Below are 7,454 nucleotides of genomic sequence, written 5' to 3'. Positions count from 1 at the left end.
TACTTCCTTTGACATTATTGGCTTTGCATTTTGCTTCATGATCGGGAGACCATTTCTCTCCACATTTGTAGCATAGTCATTTTTCGTACATGTCCTTTAGCTTGTCATTGGAAACATGTTTTCTTGCACCAAAGGAGCTAAAAATTTTCCATTAATTTCAGTCCTTTTTCCATTTGATCTATTTTCAGCATTAAATCTGAAATTAGCACCCTATTTTGACCCATAAATTTTAGGAAATGAAGGAATCTTGCTATAGGTATTTGACTGCTTTCCTCCATACTATAAATCAGTCTTTGTCTGCCCAAAATTAGCAGTTGTCCTAGTTATTTAGTTTGGTTGAAAATGATGCCCTGTTCTTGATGGAAAATTCTTGTACTTTTGGCCATACCTTTCAACCAATTGTATAGCTACTTGTAAGGAAGAAGGTTTCATGGCTCTACTTTTGAAGATAGAGAATATTCAAGCCCAAATATGTATTTATTCAGTTTGGCATTGTCGGATACTCCATCCACGTATGTAGAGAGGTTAAGGAACTAGTTAGAATAGTCTCTAACTAATAATCCCCTTTGTTCAAAAGCATACCACTTCTTTCCTAGCCTCTCTTTTTCGATTGGAGAAACAAATAATTCGATCATTTCTCTCTTTAATGCTTCCCATGTCAAGAACTCATGACTAATCCTTGACATATACCTCCACCAAGTGTGTGCATATCTCTCCAAGTGTAGGGCTGCAAACTTGACCTTAGCATTTTTCGGTCTAGGATACAAAGATTAATACATATCAAGTTTATCAAAACATTCTTCTAATTCAATTGGGGATGGATTATCGCCCTTGAAATTAGAAATGGTAATCTTCTCCTTGTATTCCCTCTCAAATTGATGAGGTTGGCTATTATAATGTTGATGCCCATAAGTATTTGCACCAAATGAATTCTGCCTTTGAGTATCATTGATCCATGTTCCATGAGCATATGGTTTTTGCTATTCATGGGGGTTTCCAAATCCATGTGGCTAATTATATTGTCATTGTGGCTAAGAGAAAGAATTACCCATGACATGTGGTTGTCCATATACTCCTTGATGTTGTCCATACATATGAAACTGAATATTTGTTGTGGCATTTAGTTGTGGTTGCTGTCCACTAATTTGATGAGGCCAAAACTTATTACAATGAGGACTTTGCTTAGAAGACTGATTGTAAGCATGATTAATGTTGGTGCTACCCATAAAAATTTGGGGTTGAATTGACATGATCATTTCCATTATAATGGTGTTTTCCATGAGAATTATTGCCCCCAGTTTCTTGACCATGATATGATTGTTTTTCTTCAAACTTCTCTTCATTGATAAGTTTTGGGATGGTTGATGGTTGAACATGGAAAGATTTGTAGAAAGGATCACACCCATGTGTGTCTTCATCATGCTTAGAGTTAGCATGGATCCTCTCTTGTGGGTCTTGACTATGAGAGCTTGTGTAAATCTTTTGCTAATAATGAGGGTGAAATTGTGGCTGAAATTGAGATGGTTGAGATCTCGATGGTTCTCCAACCTCATAATGCCCCCCCAACCTTAGGCGTTGTGATCCTTGGATGCTCCTCAACAATGGGAGGGCTTTGAACATTTGGAACTGTTGTAGGTAATATTCTCTCGCTTAAGAGAGCCACAAGTTTGTCAATGCCCGGCTTCATTTCTCTTATATCATTGGATGGTTGCTAAAAGTTATTAGAATCTGTAGATACATGAGTTGTGTCAGTCCCATTCACTTGATTGTTGACTGCAGCATGAGTTGAACTCATTTCCACCTCCTCATTATCATGGCTCACATGCTAAATAGCTTCTTGGGAGGCTTCATGCTCTCTTTCCTACTGGTAATCCTTTAATCCTTCATTAATAGTATCCATAATGGGATCCTTCTTCTTGTGTTTGGCCATTGTTGATGATCTATCCTGAATATACAACAGCAGTAAAACTCACATATCTTGAGCTTCAATGATCCAAATGATGAACTTCTTGGCTCTGTTCGAAATTAATAATGTCTCCTTTCCAATGAGCTATCAAACGTTGAAATTAGTTCAGTACAGAAATTTCTATAAGCAATTTTCAGTGGCTGTTTGCAGTTCCCTACATTCTGCAAGTACTGAATAATCTCTACAAATACCCAAAACAAGTTGACTAATCCCACTATGACTGTAGAAAAGTAATCCAACAATGAATCCATGTTTGCATTTATTGCCAAATTCTTCAATGCTGATTTGAAATACTTCAATGCATCAATAAGCATACATGTTTCTCTACATATATCTATCCATATTTGCCAAGTGTTTCGTGTTGTCATACATTTTCCCAATTCACCATGGAGTCATTTGCCAAGTACATCATGCTATAGGCCAAAGTACGTCACTTTATATGTTGGTACCTGCACCTAAATTGAAAAATGTGTGGGATCCGTGACTTGAGGGGTTTGAAAATTTCCCTCTCAAGTCAATTTGTGCTCCCCTTCAGGGTCCTCGTTAGTAGGGGAGGATCACCTCACTATTGTCCTACCAACTTGCCTAGCATCCATTTTTCATCGTCATGGGAAATGACATGGTAGATCAATACTAGGCTAATAAAACAGCATGAAATGCATGGCTTGAAGAAAAATACATATCCATTTCATGATATGTAGGAATTTGAGTGAAATGGACTGAAAATTGAATGGGAGTAGGTGGGAATTACCTTCAACAGTGACTCGCTACTTTACAACCCCTTTTTTTTAAACTCACCATTGGGCAAAAATTTTCACATGACATTTGAGACAACAATCAAACAAGGCAATGTCAAGGTTAGGGAAATTATATATGAGAAAAGTATGGTTATGGCAATGAAATCAGAATGATTTTCTAATCATTACCATCAATGAAAGATCTAATGAAAATTTATGCAATACATTTAAGAATATGGACAAACTTTTTATCAATTTAACCTCTCTTTCATCAATTGGATAAGCTCAGTAATAGGATATTCAAGGGAGATTAAAAGATGTTTAAAAATACCTTTGTACTTTGGGTGGATAATATTGTTGATGAAGAATCCCTTTGACAGAATGGTTTCAATTCAGCCTCAATAGACCTATGTTATCCTCAATAAGCTTCAACACACCATCAAACCGATATCCATGGTGCATGTCTATTGAAACTAATCCAACCATCTTTCCAGTTTTTGTTCATCCACTATAGTTTGCTAGTTGTTCTTGAGCTCATCCATTTGCTACTATGCTTCTGCATTACAAGATCGCAATACCAAGCAAGGTCGAAAACTACCAAGCATGTTGCATCACCAAGAACTTGATGAACAGATTTAATTGTCTTCCAATCACTAGTATGGAACCAGCACAAGTCTGAGTGAAGAGAAAATTCAATTCCTGGTTCTCCCCTTTTGCAAAGAAGGCTAATTAAACCTTGAAGCATAACCTGATTCTCCCTTCCCTCAGAGAATGTTGAAGGAGGGCATTATGGTGCAGGGAACAAAATGGAAATGGATCCAAAACCTTCTGCAGTTGATTTGCTATTGTTCATGTTGTACACGTGATTGAAGTCAACCTGTTCAAAGAGCAAATAATGCTGGTTTAGAATAACAAGGACGAGCAAAAGAAATTCAAATGATCAATCAAACTATCCAGGACACTGACAAGCTAGGGGCACAAGGTACAAGGCATGAGGAAATATATCAAGACAAAAGGTCGATTAATCCTTTCACAATTGTCAAAACTGATTCAGAAGAAGAGGCCGAAGGAGGACATTATGATACGTGTCCATGATTGTCTTGACACACTCCGTAATCTAGCTTCGGTAGCCTACATTTCACAACTATGGTACAAATAATCCATGAGATGGGCTCATGACCTTGTACAAGGGCCTTTCACTAGCGGGTTTCTATAGGCGAGCCTACTTATGCCTCGCTGAATTTGAGCCAGGTCAACAGCAAATGCTATCAAATACTGCAGACCTGTAGTAGCACTTATGGCAAACAAGAAGCCCTGGAAAAGTGATGTGCATCAAATGCTCCCCTAAGCTCCAGAATTTTTGCGGCATTCAAAATTTGTTAGCATCTGTTAGACTTCCTCTTCTCTGAACAACCAAGCTTTCATTTAGGGTACGTTTGCCGTCCACCATGTCTGCCTTAGTTTGGCACCATAGTTAAAATGGTACTCCAAACGATTCTTAGAATGCAAGGATTAGTGCTACAAATGAAAATTACTTCTGACATGATCTAAACCAATGCATGAAAATGACTTCTGACATGATCTAAACCAATGCATGAAAATGACTTCTGACATGATCTAAACCAATGCTCTGATACCAATGTAAAGAAGGTCTATTCTACCATGAAAATTAATTTAAAAAAATAATGAGCTGAACTAAGAAAATAACAGGAAATAACATGAAATGCTTCAATCATTATAACGTGTCCCCCTTTCCACTTGTAGGACATGTCTTAGCAGCCCATCGGGAAGAGAGTCCAGAAAGCGCCGCTCGGTACTCCCATGGAATGTCATAGGGTTTGCGATTTAGGTCTTCCCGAGTCTGCCACAAAATGGAAGTATTCTGGCCGTTCCCACTTAGGACCGACCTGAATCAAGGTTTTCCTAATGGTCAAGTTCCTAGAAAGTAACTAGCATCGAGCCCCAGACGAACTAGTTGTGCAGAAACGTCAGGGTTGAAGCGGATTTATACTGCACTTGGTTCAAGGAGAATGGGAAACGAGAGGGATGCGAAGCTCGACCTCTCTGCCCATAAGGCATAGTCCCATTCCGTTCCCCTAAAACAGTATAAATCAGGACTCTAGCTTTCTAAATTCTAGGTCATTGTTACCTCGCTGTCAATTCCTTTGAAAAAAGTTCCCGGCGAACCAGGACCACTCTTCCGTAGGACGGACCCATGGTCACATCCATCGAACTTTCCTCGAGTTGCTTTAGTTATCTAATTACCTACCACATTTAGTTTGACAAGCAAAAATAGCTTCCTTAATTAACCAATTAATTACTGGTTCCTTCACGTAACTTAGGCACTGACATAGAAAAACAATGTCAAGCAAGTTCCTTTTCAACATTTGATCTTTATTTATCAGTCTTTGGAATACATCATATAACCCAGCCCGAAAGCTAATCCATAATTCGCCCAAAGGTAATTCCATAATCCGCCCGAAGGCAATTCCAGCAATCCTCAGGGATCGCTATTCCAAGTTTCCGCCCATTGACTAGTATGCGGGCCTCGAGATCCAATCTCGAGTCACGTCGGCCTCTTGTGCAGGACCCGAATGCAAGGGATTTACGGGGCCCAGAGCCCCCCTGGCACCCAAGTATCCTCCTGCTCCAAGTAGCACCCACAGAGAGACCTCTCGTGGCGAGTTCAATCCACGTACCCGGCGCGGCTAACAACCCCCTTGGATAGGGTTCGGCAGACAGTCGGGGATAATTGATGCTGCCTCTCCCTCCAGGCTTTCAAACTGAAGCATTAGTTATTTTCCAGCATTAGTTCCTTGAGCAAAGAAGAACAAACAGTGCTCCAAGCACTCCAGTGGTTGTTTATACGACCAACTGCTAAGGTATAATTCCTTGTCTCCGAATACATCTAGCATTCGATCCGGGATCAATTTCAACTTGGCAAGATCCCAAGGGTTTCGTAAGCTGAGTTGCTTGCTTACCCTTAATCCTTGGGTTAGGGTTTATACCCTATTCACCTAAATTATCAATACTATAGGTTTCCATATATTATGATTAATAAATCCTGGACAATCCCGTTGTCCTCACTTGATTGGTCAATTGCTTGCCAGGCAATCCATAATTTCCCTAACCTTGGCAAATCAACCCCAAGGAAGGGTTATGTAGTAGAATGACTACTCATCCTCTAGAAAATTAGACTTGTACTTAGAACTTGCCAATCTTGTTCTAAGGAGTGGCAATACTATTTTAATTTAGGCACAAAACCATGCAATGTTGCAACTTGTTGCACGAGATAAGTGTCGCACCTAACTCGTGGGATTATTACTCCCATCGCATGGCATTCCTTGGTCAAGATGTAGGGTTTGGGATCCTCTTGACCCAACCCAACCCTAACTCTACTAGGCCGATAACACTTTGGCCCTAGGGTTCCTAGTTCCCTTGCGAAAATCTAGCATTTGGTCAATTGACCCTTAGGATAAGAACCCTAGATCATTCTTGCATGGGCATTTAGATAACCCTAACATTTTCGAGAATGTGGGTAGGATCTTTGGGATCGAAAGTCTTAAATCAACATCCCAAGTGCGATATTAGGCAAAATTTTAACATAACTTAACCCTATCTAGCACTTTGAGGTAATCGTCATAAGCAATCTAATCGTACCTTATGTTTTTCACGTGAGCTACTCAATTATACGCGAATTACTTAGTTGATTTAATTAGCCCACGATTAGAGATGATCATCCTTTTTAAAGATGCAATTACTTCCTTCTAAATTAGCAAGTACATTTCCCTAGAACATGCTAATAATTGCAAGATATAACATTCCATGCAAATATGCGATTTCAAGACCATAGACTTTTTCCTTCTATGTAGATATAAGATCTACAATGATCATTAATCAAGCTTTAATAATTTTAATGAAGATGCATTCAAACTTTGATAGAGAACTCCACTCTTGAGCGAATATCATGAGTCCATCATTAAATTAATCCTTCCTCTAGTACTTAACCCTACCTAAAATGCAACCATCTTTGCATGCAATTTTCCATGTATTGCAACCATTTGGACATCATTCAATTGGCGTCTACGATGATTTTATATGCGAAATATAGCTAGGAAATTATTACCTAAGTGCATTATGCATTGTTCTTTTTGTGAGGCAACAAGGATGCCTTTAGACAAATCCATCTTTTAACTTATGCAATATGCATTCAAGAATGCAACTACCATGACCATGCAAGTAGTCATCATGCAACTTACTTGGTAATTCGATGCAAGTATATATAAATTTTTCAATTTATTCAAACTTGTCTATGTGAATTAAAGACATGCTCAAATGCATCCTTTTCATGTAGGGAATTAATCAGAACCTAGGCATTAAGATTCGGGGTGTTGTCCACTTGCGTACTCGGAGTAGAAGCTCCCGCGTGTGAGCCTCATGACTTTTGCTTAGGAGCCATCGAGGACGTAGGTCTTGACTCAGCAAACTCACCTTCCCCTTTATCCGATTATTCAAACTTGCTAATGTCCATGAATTTACTCCTCTTCGCAAGAAACGAGCCTTATAAACTCGGTTTCAAAACCCACGGAAAGCACAGGTGAATGGGGGCCTATGGAAGCCCTTAATGGAAGCTTCCAAAAAGAAGATTCTAAGCTTCTGAGACAAACAGATGACATCGTGGAGATAGAAGTTGATAAGGATGGGGGTGGAGATGTCGATGAGGATGACGATGAAGGAGAGGAAGAGGATGA

This window comes from Lygodium microphyllum, chromosome 15 (genome assembly GCF_053477565.2).
Source record: "Lygodium microphyllum isolate KBCC chromosome 15, Lygodium_microphyllum_v1.1.10, whole genome shotgun sequence".
Lineage (NCBI taxonomy): Eukaryota > Viridiplantae > Streptophyta > Polypodiopsida > Schizaeales > Lygodiaceae > Lygodium > Lygodium microphyllum.
This window is presented reverse-complemented; position numbering follows the sequence as displayed.